This window comes from Pseudophryne corroboree, chromosome 3 (genome assembly GCF_028390025.1).
Source record: "Pseudophryne corroboree isolate aPseCor3 chromosome 3, aPseCor3.hap2, whole genome shotgun sequence".
NCBI classification, from domain to species: domain Eukaryota; kingdom Metazoa; phylum Chordata; class Amphibia; order Anura; family Myobatrachidae; genus Pseudophryne; species Pseudophryne corroboree.
Genome location: NC_086446.1, coordinates 590,673,791 through 590,695,080, shown reverse-complemented (window position 1 = coordinate 590,695,080; position 21,290 = coordinate 590,673,791).

The following is a 21,290-nucleotide window of genomic DNA, read 5'->3' as shown; positions in this document are numbered from 1 at the left end:
TTAACATTAAGCTATAAGATATTGAGGTGGTTGATATTAAGGCTGGTGATGTTAGTGAATATTATATGAGCAAAAGTGCCAGGTAATATTACAAGCAAGTGCCCGACTGAAATTGCATCAATTCAAATTGATTGGTTTATAGAATAACTGCTACTGAATTACAATTAGAATGTAACCCTCTTAAGATGTAATATCTAAATGATGAACAGGAGACAATTAGGATAGCATGGCAGGAGGCTCAAAAAAAGAGGAAATAACATTTGTATGACGGAGTAAACCATCGAATGCCATTCACTTCTCATCAGAGTTATTTAAATTCTGATATATCAGGGAGCTATCTAGCATATCTGGAAAAAACTGAAAGACCCTCCAATATAATAACAAGAATACAGACAGATAAAGGAGAGATGGTTATGGATAGTCCTGAGGTAGTGGATGTCTTTTCAACATTTTTTCAAGATGTTTATAAATCTAGAATGAATTGCAGCATGACTGAATTGTATGATTATATGGCTGGCATTGGTTTACCTACTTTGTCAGTAGAGTCACGAGAATTCTTAGATGCTTCAATCACGGTAGATGAGATAGAATTGGCCATCAAGTCATTTCCCGGAAGTAAAGCTCCTGGAATTGATGGAATACGGATAAAAATTTATAAAAAGCTACAGGAGTGCACAGAGACGCTCCCGTTGCAGTGAATGGGATGTATGTACATCTCACACGCTTCCCAGATGCTGCGATAGGCACGCATAGAAAGGAGCGCCTCGGCACAGATAGAGCCACGATTAACATGGCTCTATCTGTAGGCCTATCTCCTTAATATCTACAGATGCACAAATTTTATCTAATCATCTCAATCAAGTAATTAATACAATAATTTATCCGGACCAGACTATTTGCTATAGCAATAGAACCCCTGGCGTGCATTATAAGATCACACCTAGAGATAATAGGTCTTAAAGTGTATGAAAGAAGGGATACAGTAGCACTATATGCTGATGAGCTGTTATTATTTGTCGCTGATTATAATGTTTCAATGCCAGCTATTCTTAAAGCAGTCAGTAAATTTGGGTTATATTCCGGGTTAAAAATAAATTGAGCTAAGTCAAATATTCTCCTACTGTGGGGATTACCCCCCAAAAATGATTTAGTTTTCCTCTTCAGTGGGTAGACCAATCTAAGTATCTGGGAGTAGTGATAAATAATATCCCGCAGGATTATATTTCCCTAAATATGCAACCACTGCTAGAATATTTACAGTTTAAAATGAGATCATGGATGAAGTTACCACTCACTTTAATAGGATGGGTTAACTTAATAAAAATGTTTTTTTCAGCCAAAATTATTGTACATATTACAACAGTCCCCTTGTTATATACAGTACCAGAGGAGATATTTAGGAAAATAAATAGCATGATATATACATTAATATGGAGGAAGAAAACAACAAGAATACAGCTAAATATTTTAAACAGACCTTGGAAACTAGGGGGTGTAGCTTTACTCAATTTCAAACTTTACTATATAGCCACTCAGCTAGCACATTTGAAGACATGGATAAGGGAAGATTTGGAAAATGAATTGACTCACGTGGCCACACTCCTATACAGGTCTTATATGTGGGCAGATTAAGTGGAAAAAATTATGTAATGGTTATTCAGGTGATTAAAATTTGGAGTCACGTACTAAGCCTTCTGAAATATGAAGGACTAGATCCAGATACTCCTTTATTAAATTCTAAAAGACTCAAGGAATTGATGCACCTGCAAGTAGATAAAGTATGGTGTCCCAAAGGCATAATGAGTATAGGCCATATGTCACGATCCGGGTAACTGGGTGCCGTTTCCTACCTGCTAGGTGCCTCCTGAGATTGGCGCAGCGAGCCAGAGTCGGGCCATAGCTATGGTTATGGTTATTGCCTGCAGCGCTGGTTTCAGCGGCCTTCTCAGTGTATGCAGTCACAGCGGTGCGGCGTCCCAGTCCCGTTGTGGTCATCACTGCCGTGCCTGTGGTCTTCTGCTGGATGTGCGTCCTCCTTGTGCCCCGGCCACCATTTCCATCCCTGTGGCCGCTGTGCGCCTCTGGGCGCGTGGAGTTTCTGCCAGTGCGGCCTCCGCCGCCATTGTTGTTTTACACATGGGTTCAGAGTGCTTAGTTCCCCTTCAGTCTCCGTTTATGGGCGCAGCCATTTTAGACTGTAATCACATGTCACCATTTTACCTATCCACAGTGCTGCTGGAGCCAGTGCATAATTGTCAGCCAATCCCTGCTATCCAGCAGGTATAAATATCCTGTCCCAGCACCCAGAAGATTGTCAGTGCTTCAATTGTCTCTTCAGCGATTCCAGTGTGCAGTTCACTGTGGACTCTCCTGTGGACCTACCCTGCGGTATAGCCTGACTCCCTGGTGCTTTCCCTCTGCGGTGCAGTAACAACTCTCCTGGGCTAAAGCTCTGTGGTGCTACCTGCCTCCCTTGTTCCCGCATACAGCGTTAGCAGAGTGTATCTCTCCGACTTTCCAGCAGCCACTCTTCTGCAGTTCCCAGTTTTCACAACCAGTATTCACCTTCACTGTGGAATACAAATCCCTCTTAGTTTACCTGCAAACCCCAGCTTCATTCTTAGCTTCACCTGTGATTCCCAGCATCACCTTTAACCTCACCTGGGCTCCCAAGTATTATACAGCACTTCCACTCCAATTCCGGATTACTGGTCTCTACCAGTACTGTTTCAGAGACTCACGTTTTCACTTATTGTTTGGTTGCTTATTTTTGACTTTTATGATTTAATAAAAACCTCAAAGGCATCTCCTGTTGTCGTGGTCACGCCTTCGGGCATTTGGGTGCTACTGCTTAAGTGCATGTCTAGGAGTCCTCTCTCACCTCCTAAATTCCAGTACCCGTCAGCCGCTACAACTGAGGCTTACAGCTACCAACACCAGCCCTCAGTTGTGACAGTAAGCACTGACCTAATGGATCCAGTCGGAGACCAAGTCCAAGGGACCAGGCCGATGCAAGAACTGGCAGCCTGTCTTGAACATCAGGAGGCTGCACAAGGCCATGTTATCCGGTGTCTCCAGGACCTCTCCTCCTGACTGGATGAAATTCAAGCTACCCTCCGTGGGTCAGGGGCGTCCAGTATGCCGACAGTAGTACCCATTTCTCCTTCACATCTTCACTTTGCCGACACCTGCCAACTATGATTGATCCCCAAAAGCCTGCAGGGGTTTCCTGAACCAGTGCGAGATCCACTTTGAGTTGCAATCCAGCAGTTTACCTACAGACCACACCAAAGTTGCATACATCATCTCTCTACTCAGTGGCTCCGGCCTCGACTGGGCATCACCCCTATGGGAAAAATCAGATACCCTGCTGTCATCCTACTCCGACTTTGTGGCTACATTCAGATGTTTCTTTGATGAGCCAGGTTGAGTGTCATCAGCTTCTTCTGAGATCCTTCGGCTGCGTCAGGGGACACGAACTGTCGGCCAGTATTAGGTACATTTCCAGACGCTGGCATCTGAAGTCTCCTGGAATGAGGAAGCCCTCTATGCAGCTTTCAATTGTCTCTTCAGCAAGGCCTGTCTGAACGTATTAAGGATGAGCTCGCCACTAGAGACTTTACTCGTGAAATTGAATGAGCTTGTGTCTCTCTGCACTAAAGTTGACCTACGGTTCCATGAAAGGGCTATGGAGCGAGGTAGGACGACAGTTCATAAGACTCCTTCTGCTCCTCCTCCTCATCAGCCGTCTCCATCTAAAGACGAACCTATGCAGATTGGTCATTCCCGACTTTCTCCAGCAGAGCGCAGAAGAAGTCTATCCAATCGCCTTTGCCTATACTGTGCTGCACCTTCCCACCTCATTAATGCCTGTCCAGAGCATCCGGGAAACTCCAAATTCTAGCCCACCAGGGAGAGGGTCAGCTAGGAGTGATGTATTCCGCTCCGTCTTCAAGTGACTGCAACCTCTCAGTTTCTCTTCAGGTGGCTCAGCGTAGCAAACATCTTATTGCCTTATTGGATTGTGGAGCAGCCGGGAACTTTATTACTGAGAAGTTCGTTAAGCAGTGGTCTCTACCCATTGAGAGACTGTCATCTCCTATTTCTTTAACTGCCGTGGCTGGCAGTAGGATTCCTGATGCAGTGATTACCTCCAAGACCCTACCTGTCCATCTGAGGGTAGGGGTTGTGCATACAGAGTTGATTTCCTTCCTGGTAATCCCAAGGGCCACTCATCCTGTGGTTCTAGGCCTTCCATGGCTTCGTCTGCATAATCCCCAAGTCGATTGGAAGATGACCCATATCCTGGCATGGAGTCCTTCCTGTTCCAAGACATGTCTACATAAAGTGCTTCCAATTTGCAAATCCTCCTCTAAGTCTCTTTATGTTCCACCTTCTCCATATCAGGATTTCACCGATGTTTTCAGCAAGTCTTCAGCCAATAGTCTTCCTTCTCATAGAGAATGGGACTGTCCTATCGATCTCATTCCAGGGAAAACTCATCGTGGACGCACATATCCATTGTCGTTGCCAGAGACCCACTCCATGGAGGAGTATATCAAGGAAAATCTGGCTAAAGGGTTCATCCGGCCTTTCTCTTCTCCAGCTGGTGCAGGCTTCTTCTTCATAAAGAAGAGAGATGGCGGCCTGCGGCCTTGTATTGACTACCGGGTTCTGAATGACATTACAGTGAAAAATTGGTACCCTCTGCCGCTTATCTCCGAGCAGTTTAACAGCGTCAGTGGGGCCACTATCTTCACTAAGTTAGACCTGAGGGGTGCCTATAATCTCATTCAAATCCGGAAGGGTGATGAGTGGAAGACCACTTTTAACACCCGTGATGGACATTACGAGTACCTTGTCATGCCTTTCGGACTCAGCAATGCCCCAGCGGTATTCCAACACTTCGTGAATGAAATCTTCAGAGACATCCTGTATCGTCATGTTGTGGTTTATCTCGATGAACATCGGTTTTGGGTGAAAGAAGTTTTGTCACGTCTTTGTACCAATCATTTAAATGTCACTAAATGTTTACGTCAAATAAATCCGGGTAAGGCAGCTGGGCCTGATGGCATTCATGGGAAGGTTCTCCATGGTTGTGCGGAGCAATTGTGTGGAATACTGACAGTTTTGTTTAATTTATCACTTATGCACTGTGTAGTGACGAGGTGTTTTAAGATGACTAGTATTGTCCCCGTCCCTAAGAAAGGGTTAGCTAAATGTTTAAACGACTATCGGCCTATAGCGTTAACATCTCTTATAACAAAATGTTTTGAGAGACTGGTACTGAATCATATTAAATCTTTTTTCTCTGCCGAGTTTGACCCATTCCAGTTTGCTTACAGACAAAATCGATGCACTGATAATGCAATTATTTCACTGTTGCACTTTACTTTGTCTCACTTGGAAGAGAGTAATGTTTACGTTAGGATTTTATTTGTTGATTTTAGTTCAGCTTTTAATACAGTGATTCCAGTGTCCTTGATAAATAAATTATCTGCACTAGGCCTTGATTGTTTTACTTGTAACTGGATTTTAGCATTTTTGACAAATCGCCCTCAGGTGGTCAAAATGGGTAGTATTAGGTCTGGAGAAGCACAAATTAATACAGGTGTACCCCAGGGTTGTGTTCTCAGTCCTTTTTATATTCACTGTTCACTCATGACTGTGTATCAGCGGATGCATCAGTCAAATTGATTAAATTTGCGGATGATATTGCCGTAGTTGGGTTAATTAGTGGCGATGATGAGCTGGCGTATAGGATGGAAGTTGCGAAGCTAGTCGATTGGAGTAATGAAAATCATTTATTTTTAAATAGTGGGAAGACAAAAGAACCGATTATTGATTTTAGGAGAAGGCAGCCGCTGAAGTCACCAGTGGTTGTTGGTGATCAGGACGTGGAAATGGTTACTTCATTCCGGTTTTTGGGCATTCAGATTTCGTCACGTCTGAGCACCTGTTACTGATAGGAAAAAAGGCTCAGCAACGACTTTTCTTCCTGCGGCGTTTAAGGGCTGCAGGTGTTGGCGCTCAGACCATGTTAAATTTTTACAGGTGCTCGATAGAGAGCATTCTTAGTTATGGGATTGTGGCATGGTATGGAGGCTGCACTTTAAAAGATCGATGGGCATTAGAAAGGATAAGGAAAACGGCAAGTAAAATCATTGGTATACCATTGCCTAGCTTTGATGATTTGTATAGGTAAATAAACTAGAGATTATCCCGCACCAGACTAAAATATAGAAATAACTCAGAGAAAACCAACTAGTACAAAATAGACCCCAATGGATAGCTATCCGTTATGTTGGAGGTGCTCCAGGAATAATGTAACAAGTACATAGTTGATCGACGTGTGTGGTAGGACCCACAGCTCACCGATAAAAGCAAATTCCTTTGTTTGGAGCACTCTTTTAGGTAATATGTATGTGATGATGAAATATTTATTCAAGATTAAAACGTAACCTTTATTTTTCAAATTTAGACTATAAAATACATGGGGTAATACAATTCAAATAGTCTTTAAAGAATTCTCCTAGAAAAATAATGTTGGACATAGAACTTGTCCTTGTGGCAAAAATTAATCAAAAATCATGTGTAATCATAAAATTTGAGCCTATAATTCATAGACAGCTCAAAAGACAGTCATCTGTCTAAATTCCAGCAGGCAGCATACATAATAAATTGTAGATCATCTGATCCTGTGGCTGAAGAAAGTCTGCACATGAAACTGACATATCCTCCTAAATCCTAGTTTAAATAACAAAAATATGATAATTACATCGGCATGACTCCTCTGTTTGTCTCCAGTAAGAATAATATTAGTAATATAAAATTCAAATAATGAGTGGCTACCCAGCCATATGGCTAAGTATATCATAAACAATGCAATTCATAATAAACATAGCAGAATATTCCTTGGGCAAAGTAATATAAGGATAACATTGTAACAACCTAAAAGTATGTATCTAAATGTTGGTGTCACAAGGTATCACATAGGGTTGTAACCATTAACAAAATTTGTTTTCAAAAAAGCACAGATTGTGCAGAAGAATAGAATTAGTGGGCACTCTAGTTCACTAATCCCATCTGCTGTCTGACCTCATCTGAGAGCGGAGGACAGATGAGAGTGGGAAGGTGAGCTGTGTCCAGAAAAATTAGAGATGGACAAAAACCTAAATTCCTCACGTGGTGTTAGGTGAACCTTGATGCCAAACCGGCATTGCAGGGTCCAAATGCGCCACTGGAAAAAGGATATGTGTACATTTGGAATATAGAAGAGAAAGAGAAGGGAAAAGAATGGTATAGAGAAACCCAAATCAGCCTCGTTATTTTTGGCTGAATGGGATACCAATTAAGTGCACACAGTTCACCTGTTGAAACAATGAGGTGTAATTGAATAAAAAATATATTAGAGATAATTTAATTGTGTTCCCACAACACAGTTTCTCTTACATGGCAATATCTACTGAATATACGATGCCAAATAAATACTGATGTTTACACATGGAGTAAACCACTAATTGTTACCATATCAGGGGAACAAATCCCATTAGTGTATAGACAATGGGGTGTGGGTAACTATATTGTGAGCAGTGAGAAAAGAAAACAGTAGGCACTCCAGTACGAAAATCCCTTCTGCTATCTGACCTCATCAGAGAGCGGAAGACAGATGAGAGTGAGACCACGGGCTGTGCCGTTGAAAGCAAGGAGAGAAGACAGACGGCGGCTCGTGGTCCCGTTTGTGGTGTTAGGCGAACCCTGATGCCGCCGGCCTTGCAGGATTCAGATGCGCCACCGGGGCCGGAGCCTCCGTCCAAACTGGAAGGAAGAAAGGAAGATGGGAAATGCCGTTCGGCCAGTTTCAGACGTTCTGTGCCGCTTCAGCCGCTGTATGCTCGCACTGCTGGTCACGGCTCCCCCTGCAGTGGGGAGTCCGTGAGGCCGTTTTGGACATACGTTTCACCACGTGGGCTTGCAGCCTGCAAGGTGAGCGTATCCTGCGAACCCCAGCTTCGTTCTCTGTTTACCTGCAAACCCCAGCTTCGCTTACAGTTACCTGCGAACCCCAGCTTTGTTCTCTGTTTACCTGCGAACCCCAGCTTCGCGCACAGTTACCTGCGAACCCCAGCTTCACTCTTAGTTTACCTGCGAACCCCAGCTTCATTCTTAGCTTCACCTGTGATTCCCAGCATCACCTTTAACCTCACCTGGGCTCCCAAGTGTTATACAGCACTTCCACTCCAATTCTGGATTACTGGTCTCTACTGTTTCAGAGACTCACGTTTTCACTTATTGTTTGGTTGCTTATTTTTGACTTTTATGATTTAATTAAAGCCCTCAAAGGCATCTCCTGTTGTCGTGGTCACGCCTTCGGGCATTTGGGTGCTACTGCTTAAGTGCATGTCTAGGAGTCGTCTCTCACCTCCTAAATTCTGTTACCCATCAGCCCCTACAACTGAGGCTTCCAGCTACCAACACCAGCCCTCAGTTGTGATACCAAATATATGAGGCAAATGGTTTGAAATCTTTTTCTTAGTTGAGGGATGAATTCCATACGCCTTCTGCATATTTTTATAGATACTTACAATTGAGGCACACTCTCAATGTTCAGTTTTCCGGAACATATCCATGTATAGTAGATTCCCCGATTAAAATATTCTTGAAAACCTTGGAGTCAAATAGAGTAATCTCACAGATATATTTGTTTTTGTCAAAAAGACATCACTGCGAAGATCTTCCCAGACTTAAAAATAAGTGGGAAATGGACATTGGTTTAATAACTGATGATGTATGGTATAATGCATTAGCATCACCTAGTAGTGCTACGAATTTGGTTAGATTTCGACAAATACTACTGTATATTTTGCATAGGACGTATCTAACCCCGGTGATACATAAGAAATTTAATGGCACAAAAACAGCTAAATGTCTAAGGTGTAAGACTATAGTAGGAACATTTTGGCACCTATTACGGGAATGCAGTAGTGGTTCTTGCCACGGGAAGCAGGCTTTTTGCCCGGGGTGCTGCTGTCCCCATGGCACCGCCGTCATGGCAAGAGCCGCTACTGATCCCCGATCCCCTCACCCCGGCTGCAGCGGGCGCCATGGGCTGCATGGGCGCCTGCAGCAGGTGGCTCCACTGACAGACACTAGAGGTCATAATTGACCTCGTGTCAGTGCAGCGCTGCTATGGGAGAGACGTCATGACGTCACTCCCATAGAGAGTAGCCGGCGGCCAGAGATGGAGGACAGCGCAGCAGCGGTCAGGAAGCAGGAGCGGGGCTGGTAAGTATTGTGTAGTTGTTGTTTTATTTTTTATTGTGTGTGTTTTTAAGCGGCGCTAGTGGGGCACAGCTACTGGTGGCAGAACTACAGGGGGCACAACTACAGGGGGCACAGCTACAGGGGGCAAAGCTACTGGGGGCACTACTATTGGGGGCACAACTACAGGGGGGACAGCTATGGGGCACAACTACTGGGGGAACAGCTACTGAGGTCACTACTACAGGGGGCAGAGCTAGGGGGCACTGCTACAGGGGGCACAGCTACTGGGGGCACAGCTACTGGGGCAAAGCTGCTGGGGTCACAACTACTGGGGGCACAGCTACTGGGGGCACAGCTACTGGGGGCACAGCTACAGGGGGCACAGCTACATGGGGGGCACAAGTACAGGGGGATAACTGTGGCCACACCCCTAATTTTGGTCATGCACCTTTGGCGTGCACCAGCTCTATTTTCCCAGAGCGGGGGGGAGGGGGGTGTGAGCAGAACTACAGGGGGCACAACTACAGGGGGCACAGCTACAGGGGGCAAAGCTACTGGGGGCACTACTATTGGGGGCACAACTACAGGGGGGACAGATATAGGGGCACAACTACTGGGGGAACAGCTACTGGGGGCACTACTACAGGGGGCAGAGCTAGGGGGCACTGCTACAGGGGGCACATCTACTGGGGGCACAGCTACAGGGGCAAAGCTACTGGGGTCACAACTACTGGGGTCACAACTACAGGGGGCACAGCTACATGGGGGGCACAAGTGCAGGGGGATAACTGTGGCCACACCCCTAATTTTGGTCATGTACCTTTGGCGTGCACCAGCTCTATTTTCCCCAGAGCGGGGGGGGGGGGGGGGGTGAGCAGAACTACAGGGGGCACAGCTACAGGCGGCAGAACTACTGGGGGCACTACTATTGGGGCACAACTACAGGGGGGACAGCTATAGGGGCACAACTACTTGGGGCACAACTACTGGGGGCAAAGCTACTGGGGGCACTACTACTGGGGGCACAGCTAGGGGGCACTGCTACAGGGGGCACAGCTAAAGGGGGCACAGCTACAGGGGAAACAGCTACATGGGGCACAGCTACAGGGGGCACAACTACTGGGGTCACAACTACAGGGGGTACAGCTACAGGAGGCACAGCTACAGGGGGGCACAAGTACAGGGGGATAACTGTGGCCACCCAAAGCGCGCACCAGCTCTATTTTAATGGGAGGGGCACAGGAAACTTTCGCTCTGGGCGCCACATGATCTAGAACTGTCCCTGTAGGAATGCTCTGTATTTGGTGCATTTTGGAATAAGGTTATTAGGGCTATAGTTAGAACAGGAATAGCAAGCAAGATAATGAAGTCTAGATTGCAGGGACGTGCAGTCAGGGGAGGCAGTGCCTCCCCTGTGATTAATTATTAAAATAATACAAATAAGATACTTATGACACATATTCTGTGTCATAAGTATCTTCTTTATTTTATTCAAATAATTTTACTGGTTTAAATTAGCTTGTGAGGCACTGACAGCAGTGCCTCCCATGGATAATGGGAACGGGGATAGAGCAGGGGGCTGGGCCAAGCACTGGGCTGTAAAAGCCCATTAAAACAGATGAGGAAAGCGGCACTTAAACAAGTGCCTCGCTGACAGGGACATCACCCCCATGTCTGCGAGGCACCTGTGATCACCCACACGTAGCGCTGGAGGCGGCGGGTCTCGGCGGTGATTGGCGTCGGAGGTAGCTGAGAGCAGCGATGGGCCTGCAGTGTGTGCGGCTCTCCCCCCCCTGTCCTCCTCCGCCGGCTCCCGCTAACCTCGCAGCCAGCAGCGGTGGCCCTGCGGAGCATGCTGCTCTCCCCCCATCCTCCCCCACCGGCTCTGTCCTCCTGCTCACCTGACAGCCAGCAGCAGTGGGCCTGCAGTAAGTGCGGCTCTCCCCCGTCCTCCTCCGCCGGCTCCATAAGCAGGTTAGTTCGTGTGTGTCTCTCTCTCTCTCCTTTCCCCCTCCTGTGGATGTGTAAGTATAAATGTTCATTTTTACAGGTGCCCCTACCCTATTGGATTCTGCATGGACAAGTGGACGTGATCGGCGTGGGATGTAGGTAAGTCATCTGTCTCTCATTTTTACAGGTACCCCTATTGGATTTTACTGGACAAGTGGACGTGACCGGCGTGGGATGTAGGTAAGTATGTGTGAGTGTGTAAGTGTGTTTTAATAAATTTTTACTGTCACGGTGTGTGTGTTGTTTTAATTTGTTTTTTGTTGTTGTTGTAGAACTACAGGTACCAGCGAGCCCGTTATTTCCCTGTTTGCTGGTACTTGAGGTTCTCCAAGTACCAGCAAGCGGGGGAGGCTTGCTGGGCCTTGTAGTTCCACAACAAAAACCTATTTTCTTTTTTTACACACACGGCTATCATCCCGGCACCCACCGCCCAGGGGTGCTGGGGACAGCCTCGGGCTTCACCACTGGCCTTGGGTGCCTTGATTTAAGGGGTCCTCACTCATCCAGGAAACCCCGGCCAGAGGTGACTAGTTGGGGGGTCAGGCCACGGCCGCAGGGACCTACATAAAAGTGTCCCCCGGCTGTGGCATTATCTCTCTGGCTAGTGGAGCCCGGTGCTGGTTTTAAACATATGGGGGACCCCTACATCTTTTGTCCCCCGTATTTTTGGAACCAGGACCTGCCTAAGAGCCCGGTGCTGGTTGTCTAAATACGGGGAACCCCTGTCTAATTTTTTTCCCAATATTTAAACAAACAGGACCGGCTCAAAGAGCCCAACGCTGGTTATACTAAGGAGGGGGGACCTCATGCATTTTTTTTAACCCATTCAGACCCTTCTCCATTAAGTTAATGGAAGCCCTGGACAACAAAATTGCATTCATGTCCTCCTCCCACTCCCTTCCCAGTCCCAAACACTAATTTTTATTTTGTTTTTCTATAAAAATGTACAATATATCACAAGTATGATGTGCAGGCAGGCAGCGGGCATTGGCGGCATCGGACTGAGATGCAAATTAGTGGCGGAGGGCTGGGTCAGTTGATGGTGGGCGAGTTTGTAAGCCATTGGCGGTGGCAGCGGGCATCGGCTCAGAGGCAGTAGCGGGCATTGGCTCAGCGATGGTAGGGGTCATCAGCAGGATTCGGCGGACATTATGGCTGTAGTGCCTCACCAGCCACTGACCTCACCGCATGCAACTGCTAGATTGTGCTTTCTGGGTATTTTCACAGGAGATAATCGATAATACAAAGAAATGAAATGTATAATTGCGAATACACTGTTACCATGGTTACATATATATCATAAGCCTCCTGAATGATGAAATAATCAAACTTCCTTTTTCCAACAGTTCATATGGAGTTTATATGGAACATCTTTCCTTTTTCAAAGCAGAATGAAGGGAAAATCCAACAGCAGAACAATTGGACTACACTATTAAAAAGTTTTTCCATTGCAATTGAGTGTCTGCACTATTGCGTCCCTTCTCTTTTTCAGTCCAATTGTTCTACTGTTAGATTTTCCCTGAGGGATTCAATCTGCTTTGAAAAAGGCAAGTTGTTCCATTTCCTATGAACAGTTGGAGAAAGGAAATTTGATTATTTCATCATACATGTTAGCTGAAATACAAGCAAGCCCATATACGAGATGATTGCATCGTTAAACAATTAAAATATTGTCAAGTGTATTTATTGAAGCTAGATGTGCAAAAAATTACAAATCAGACCGGGGCCAGTATTTACTAAAAATCCGAGTTTGTCCGATTTGTGTTTTTTTTTCTAAGTCCCAATCCGGGAATTCACTAAGCACCAATCTCGGCAGTGTTTGGACTATTCGTAATGGTTTGATTTGCAAAGTTCCGAAATACGAATGAATAGACCATCGGTCAAACACGGCTGTTATTTCATACAATACGGGCATTCACTATTCATTCGTATTTGGGTGTTAGTTTCTGAGTGCTCAAGTGCGGGTCTGTTTTTTTTAGATCCGTTAAAAAAAGCAGCAAAAAAAATAAGAATTTACTTACCGATAATTCTATTTCTCGGAGTCCGTAGTGGATGCTGGGGTTCCTGAAAGGACCATGGGGAATAGCGGCTCCGCAGGAGACAGGGCACAAAAGTAAAGCTTTTCCGATCAGGTGGTGTGCACTGGCTCCTCCCCCTATGACCCTCCTCCAGACTCCAGTTAGGTACTGTGCCCGGACGAGCGTACACAATAAGGGAGGAATTTTGAATCCCGGGTAAGACTCATACCAGCCACACCAATCACACCGTACAACTTGTGATCTAAACCCAGTTAACAGTATGATAACAAAAGGAGCCTCTGAAAGACGGCTTCCTACAACAATAACCCGATTTTTGTAACAATAACTATGTACAAGTATTGCAGAATAATCCGCACTTGGGATGGGCGCCCAGCATCCACTACGGACTACGAGAAATAGAATTATCGGTAAGTAAATTCTTATTTTCTCTATCGTCCTAGTGGATGCTGGGGTTCCTGAAAGGACCATGGGGATTATACCAAAGCTCCCAAACGGGCGGGAGAGTGCGGATGACTCTGCAGCACCGAATGAGAGAACTCCAGGTCCTCTTTAGCCAGGGTATCAAATTTGTAGAATTTTACAAACGTGTTCTCCCCCGACCACGTAGCTGCTCGGCAGAGTTGTAATGCCGAGACCCCTCGGGCAGCCGCCCAAGATGAGCCCACCTTCCTTGTGGAATGGGCATTTACATATATTTTGCTGTGGCAAGCCTGCCACAGAATGTGCAAGCTGAATTGTACTACAAATCCAACGAGCAATAGTCTGCTTAGAAGCAGGAGCACCCAGCTTGTTGGGTGCATACAGGATAAACAGCAAGTCAGATTTCCTGACTCCAGCCGACCTGGAAACTATATTTTCAGGGCCCTGACAACATCCAGCAACTTGGAGTCCTCCAAGTCCCTAGTAGCCGCAGGTACCACAATAAGCTGGTTCAGGTGAAACGCTGACACCACCTTAGGGAGAAACTGGGGACGAGTCCACAGCTTTGCTCTGTCCGAATGGACAATCAGATATGGCTTTGTGAGATAAAGCCGCCAATTCTGACACTCGCCTGGCCGAGGCCAGGACCAACAGCATGGTCGCTTTCCATGTGAGATATATCAAATCCACAGATTTGAGTTGTTTAAACCAATGTGATTTTAGGAATCCCAACTACGTTGAGATCGCCCAGTGCCACTGGAGACATCAAAAGGGGGTTGTATATGCAGTACTCCCTTAACAACTTCTGGACTTCAGGAACTGAAGCCAATTTCTTTCTGGAAGAAAATCGACCGGTCGAAATTTGAACCTTAATGGACCCCAATTTGAGACCCATATACACTCCTGTTTGCAGGAAATGTAGGAATTAACCTAGTTGAAATTCTTCCGTGGAGCCTTCCTGGCCTCACACCATGGAACACATTTTCACCTAAGCAGTGATAATGTTGTGCGGTCACCTCCTTCCTGGCTCTGACCAGGGTAGGGATGACCTCTTCCGGAATGCCTTTTTCCCTTAGGATCCGGCGTTCACCCGTCAACGCGGCTGCGGTAAGTCATGGAACAGACATGATTCTTGCTGAATCAAGATCCTTTCTAGTATCTCTTGAAGTTCCGGGTACCAAGTTCTTCTTGGCCAAACCGGAGCCACGAGTATAGTTCTTACTCCTCTCCTTCCTATCATTCTCCATACACTGGGTATGAAAGGCAGAGGAGGGAACACATACACCGACTGGTACACCCACGGTGTTACCAGAGCGTCCCAGCTATTGCCTGAGGGTCTCTAGACCTGGCGCTTCATGTGGGACGCCATCATAACCACCTTTGGTCTTTCCCAACGGTTTACAAACATGTGGAAACTTCCAGATGAAGTTCCCACTTTTCCGGGTGGAATTCATTCATGCTGAGGAAATCTTCCTAGTTGTCCACTCCCGGAATGAACACTGCTGACAGTGTTATCACATGATTTTTCGCCCAGCGAAGAATCCTTGCTGTCATTGCCCTCCTGCTTCTTGTGCCGCCCCGTCTGTTTACGTGGGCGACTGCCATGATGATGTCCTACTGGATCAGCACCGGTTGACTTTGAAGCAGAGGTCTTCCTAGGCTCAGAGCATCGTAAATTGCCCTTAGCTCCAGTATATTCATGTGGAGAGAAATCTCCAGACTTGACCACACTTCCTTGGAAATTTCTTCCCTGTGTGACTGTTCCCCAGCCTCTCAGACTGGCATCCGTGGTCACCAGAACACAGTCCTGAATGCTGAATGTGCTGCCCTCTAGAAGATGAGCACTCTGCAGCCCCCACAGAAGAGACACCCTTGTCCTTGGAGACAGGGTTATCCGCTGATGCATCTGAAGATGCGATCCGGACCATTCGTCCCGCAAATCCCCCTGAAAAGTTTTTGCGTGAGATCTGCCGAATGGAATCGCTTCGTAAGAAGCCACCATTTTTCCCAGGACTCCTGTGCATTGATGCACTGATACTTGGCCTGGTTTTAGGAGGTTTCTGACTAGGTCGGATAACTCCCTGGCTTTCCCCTCCAGGAGAAATACCTCTTTCTGGACTATGCCCAGAATCATTCCTAGGAACAGCAGACGTATCATCGGAAAACAGCTGCGATTTTTGGAATATTTAGAATCCACTCGTGCTGTCGTAGAACTACTTTAGATAGTTCTTTTCCGACCTCCAACTGTTCTCTGGAAACTTGCCCCTTTCAGGATATCGTCCAAGTAAGGGATAATTAAGATGCCTTTCTTCTTTTAAGAATCATCTTTTCGGCCATTACCTTGGTAAAGGCCCGGGGTGCCGTGGATAATTCAACGGCAGCGTCTGAAACTGATATTGACAGTTCTGTATCACGAACCAGAGGTACCCTTGTTGAGAAGGGCAAATTTGGACATGGAGGTAATCCTTGATGTCCAGGGACACCATATAGTCCCCTTTTTTCCGGTTCTCTATCACTGCTCTGAGTGACTCCATCTTGATTTGAACCTTTTTATGTAAGTGTTCAAAGATTTCAGATTTAGACTATGTCTCACCAAGCCGTCTGGCTTCAGTACCACAATATAGTGTGGAAGACTAATACCCTTTTCCTTGTTGTAGGAGGGGTACTTTGATTATCACCTGCTGGAAATACAGCTTGTGAATTTTTTCCCAATACTGCCTCCCTGTCGGAGGGAGCCGTTGGTAAAGCAGGCTTCAGGAACCTGCGAGGAAAAAATGTCTCGACTCTCCAATCTGTACCCCTGGGATAATACTTGTACGATCTAGGGGTCAACTTGCGAGTGATCCCACTGCGCGCTGAGACTCTTGAGACTACCCCCCCACCTCACCTGAGTCCGCTTGCACGGCCCCAGCGTCACGCTGAGGACTTGGCAGACGCGGTGGAGGGCTTCTTTACCTGGGAAGGGGCTGCCTGCTGCAGTCTACTTCCCTTTGCTCTATGTCTGGGCAGATATGACTGGCCTTTTGCCCGCTTGCCCACATGGGAAACGGAAGGATTGAGGCTGAAAAGACAGTGTCTTTTTCTGCTGAGATGTAACTTGGGGTAAAAAGGTTGGATTTCCCAGCTGTAGCCGTGGCCCCCAGGTCCGATGGACCGACCCCAAATAACTCCTTCCCTTTATACGGCAATACTTCCATGTGCCGTATGGGATCTGTATCACCTGACCACTGTCGTGTCCATGACATCTTCTGGGAGATATGGACAACGCACTTATCTTGATGCCAGAGTGCAAATATCCCTCTGTGCATCTCGCATACATATATATAGAATGCATCCTATTAAATGCTCTATATCAATAAAATATTTTTAGTCAGGGAATTCGACCAAGCCAACCCAGCACTGCATCTCCAGGCTGATGGCGATCGCTGGTCGCAGTATAACCACCGTATGTGTGTATATACTTTTTAGGATATTTTTCCAGCTGCCTATCAGCTGGCTCCTTGAGGGCGGCCGTATCTGGAGACGGTAACGCCACTTGATAAGCGTGTGAGCGCCTTATCCACTCTAAGGGGTGTTTCCCAACGCGCCCTAACTTCTGGCGGGAAAGGGTATAACGCCAATATTTGCTATCGGGGTAAACCCACGCATCATCACACACTTCATTTTATTTTATCTGATTCAGGAAAAACTACAGGTAGTTTTTTCACTCCCACATAATACCCTTTTTTGTGGTACTTGTAGTATCAGAAATATGTAACACTTCCTTCATTGCCCTTAACGTGTGGCCCTAATGAGGAATACGTTTGTTTATTCACCGTCGACACTGGATTCAGTGTCCGTGTCTGTGTCTGTGTCGACCGACTGAGGTAAATGGGCGTTTTTTTAAAAACCCCTGACGGTGTTTCTGAGACGCCTGGACCGGTACTAATTGTTTGTCGGCCGTCTCATGTCGTCAACCGACCTTGCAGCGTGTTGACATTTTCACGTAATTCCCTAAATAAGCCATCCATTCCGGTGTCGACTCCCTAGAGAGTGACATCACCATTACAGGCAATTTCTCCGCCTCCTCCAACATCGTCCTCATACATGTCGACACACACGTACCGACACACAGCACACACACCTGGAATGCTCTGACAGAGGACAGGACCCCACTAGCCCTTTGGAGAGACAGAGGGAGAGTTTGCCAGCACACACCAAAAAAACGCTATAATTACATAGGGACAACCTTATATAAGTGTTTCTCCCTAATAGCATCTTTATATATATATTTATATCGCCAATTAGTGCCCCCCTCTCTGTTTAAACCCTGTTTCTGTAGTGCAGTGCAGGGGAGAGCCTGGGAGCCTTCTCTCCAGCCTTTCTGTGAGAGAAAAAATGGCGCTGTGTGCTGAGGAGATAGGCCCCGCCCCTTTTCCGGCGGGCTCGTCTCCCGCTCTTTAGTGAAGTTTGGCAGGGGTTAAATATCTCCATATAGCCTCTGGGGGCTATATGTGAGGTATTTTTAGCCAGTATATAGGTTTACATTTGCCTCCCAGGGCGCCCCCCCCCAGCGCCCTGCACCCTCAGTGACAGCGTGTGAAGTGTGCTGAGAGGAAAATGGCGCACAGCTGCAGTGCTGTGCGCTACCTTTAGAAGACTGTCAGAGTCTTCAGCCGCCGATTCTGGACCTCTTCTAACTTCAGCATCTGCAAGGGGGCCGGCGGCGCGGCTCCGGTGACCATCCAGGCTGTACCTGTGATCGTCCCTCAGGAGCTGATGTCCAGTAGCCAAGAAGCCAATCCATCCTGCACGCAGGTGAGTTCACTTCTTCTCCCCTCAGTCCCTCGTTGCAGTGATCCTGTTGCCAGCAGGACTCACTGTAAAATAAAAAACCTAAGCTAAACTTTCTCTAAGCAGCTCTTTAGGAGAGCCACCTAGAATTGCACCCTTCTCGGCCGGGCACAAAAATCTAACTGGAGTCTGGAGGAGGGTCATAGGGGGAGGAGCCAGTGCACACCACCTGATCGGAAAAGCTTTACTTTTGTGCCCTGTCTCCTGCGGAGCCGCTATTCCCCATGGTCCTTTCAGGAACCCCAGCATCCTCTAGGACGATAGAGAAATAGACCTGCTTTTTCCAGTCGAGTTTGGATAACCATGCACGGATCAGTGAGATCTGTGCATAGTTATCTATGGGAAAGGGTCTGTTTAGTGTAAAAACTGAAAAAAAAATTTGTGGGGTCCCCCTCCTAAGCATAACCAGCCTCGGGCTCTTTGAGCCGGTCCTGGTTGAAAAAATATGGGGGAAAAAATGACAGGGGTTCCCCCATATTTAATCAACCAGCACCGGGCTCTGCGCCTGGTCCTGGTTCCAAAAATACGGGGGTCAAAAAGCGTAGGGGTCCCCCGTATTTTTGAAACCAGCACCGGGCTCCACTAGCCAGGTACATAGTGCCACAGCCGGGGGACACTTTTATACTGGTCCCTGCGTCCCTGGCATTACATACCCAACTAGTCACCCCTGGCCGGGGTACCCTGGAGGAGTGGGAACCCCTTAAATCAAGGGGTCCCCCCCCTCCAGCCACCCAAAGGCCAGGAGTGAAGCCTGAGGCTGTCCCCGCCAGGGCGGCGGATGGGGGGCTGATAGCCTTTTGAAAAAATGTGAATATTGTTTTTAGTAGCAGTACTACAAGTCCCAGCAAGCCTCCCCCGCAAGCTGGTACTTGGAGAACCACAAGTATCAGCATGCTGTGGAAAACCGGGCCCGCTGGTACCTGTAGTACTACTACTATAAAAAGACCCAAAAAAAAACAGGACACACACCGTGTAAGTATAATTTTATTGCTTACATGCACACCTCCATACATACATACATACTTACCTATGTTCCCACGAGGCTTGGTCCTCTTCTCCATGTAGAATCCTTGGGGTACCTGTGAATAAAATTATACTCACATAATCCAGTGCAGAATCAGACCTTTGTATAATCCACGTACTTGGCAAAATAATAAAACTGAAACCCGACCACGCACTGAAAGGGGTCCCATGTTTACACATGGGACCCCTTTCCCCGACTATGCGCTCCATTGTAGCCAATGGTGGGAACTTTGCGGTCAGCGGTTGACCGAAAGTAACCTCACCGCTGACCGCAAAGTTCCCACCATTGGCTACAATGGAGCGCATAGGCACTACATTGTATCTGTGCCGTGTGCTGCCTCACAGACACTACAGGAGCACACAGCCAATCAGGAGAGTGCCACGATGTGGCGCTCCCTGATTGTCTGAAGGGACCCTCTTTGACAGGAGTCAGGGGGGGTCCTGGCAGTCGGGGAAAGTGGTCTCATGTGTAAACATGGGACCCCTTTCAGTGCGTGGTCGGGTTTCCATTTTATTATTTTGCCAAGTACGTGGATTATACAAAGGTCTGATTCTACACTGGATTATGTGAGTATAATTTTATTCACAGGTACCCCAAGGATTCTACATGGAGAAGAGGACTGAGCCTCGTGGGAACATAGGTAAGTATGTATGTATGGAGGTGTGCATGTATGTAATAAAATTATACTTTCACGGTGTGTGTGTCCTGTTTTTTTGGGGTATTTTTTTAGTAGTAGTACTACTACAGGTACCAGCGGGCCCGGTTTTCCACCGCATGCTGGTACTTGTTGTTCTCAAAGTACCAGCTTGCGGGAGAGGCTTGCTGGGACTTGTAGTACTGCTACTAAAAACATTATTCACATTTTTTCAAAAGGCTATCAGCCCCCCATCCGCCGCCCTTGGATGGGGGGGGACAACCTCGGGCTTCACCCCTGGCCTTTGGGTGGCTGGAGGGGGGGACCTCTTGATTTAAGGGGTTCCCACTCCTCCAGAGTACCACGGCCAGGGGTGACTAGTTGGGTATGTAATGCTAGGGCCACAGGGACCAGTATAAAAGTGTCCCCCGGCTGTGGCATTATGTACCTGGCTAGTGGAGCCCGGTGCTGGTTTCAAAAATACGGGGGACCCCTACGCTTTTTGACCCCCGTATTTTTGGAACCAGGACCAGGCACAGAGCCCGGTGCTGGTTGATTAAATATGGGGGAACCCCTGTCATTTTCCCCCCCATATTTTTTCAACCAGGACCGGCTCAAAGAGCCCGAGGCTGGTTGTGCTTAGGAGGGGGGACCCCACGCAATTTTTTTCAGATTTTATAAGACTTTAATCAACTTTTTAAGGTACACAATGAAGCCCTGCATGGATCTCACAGATCCGGCCGGGATTCCTTGTGTTTTGTCAGGCAGTGTTTTACTCATCACTCCCGTAAAACACTGCCTGATATTACGAATCACATCGACATCGGAAAAAACGATTGTGCAAAACTCGGCAGCTTAGTGAATGATTGTATCAGGATTCAAAAACTTGCAATAAAATGCACCCGATACCATTCGAGTTCAAACACCCTTCAAAACGGCCAAAACACGAATCTTTGTAAATATACCCCCGGGAGTGAAATCCAAAATGAATGGATCTTACAGTGCAAAATCTCCTGAGCTGCTTGTCCCATTCCTACAAAGTTACTGTACCTTTTACGGTACTGAC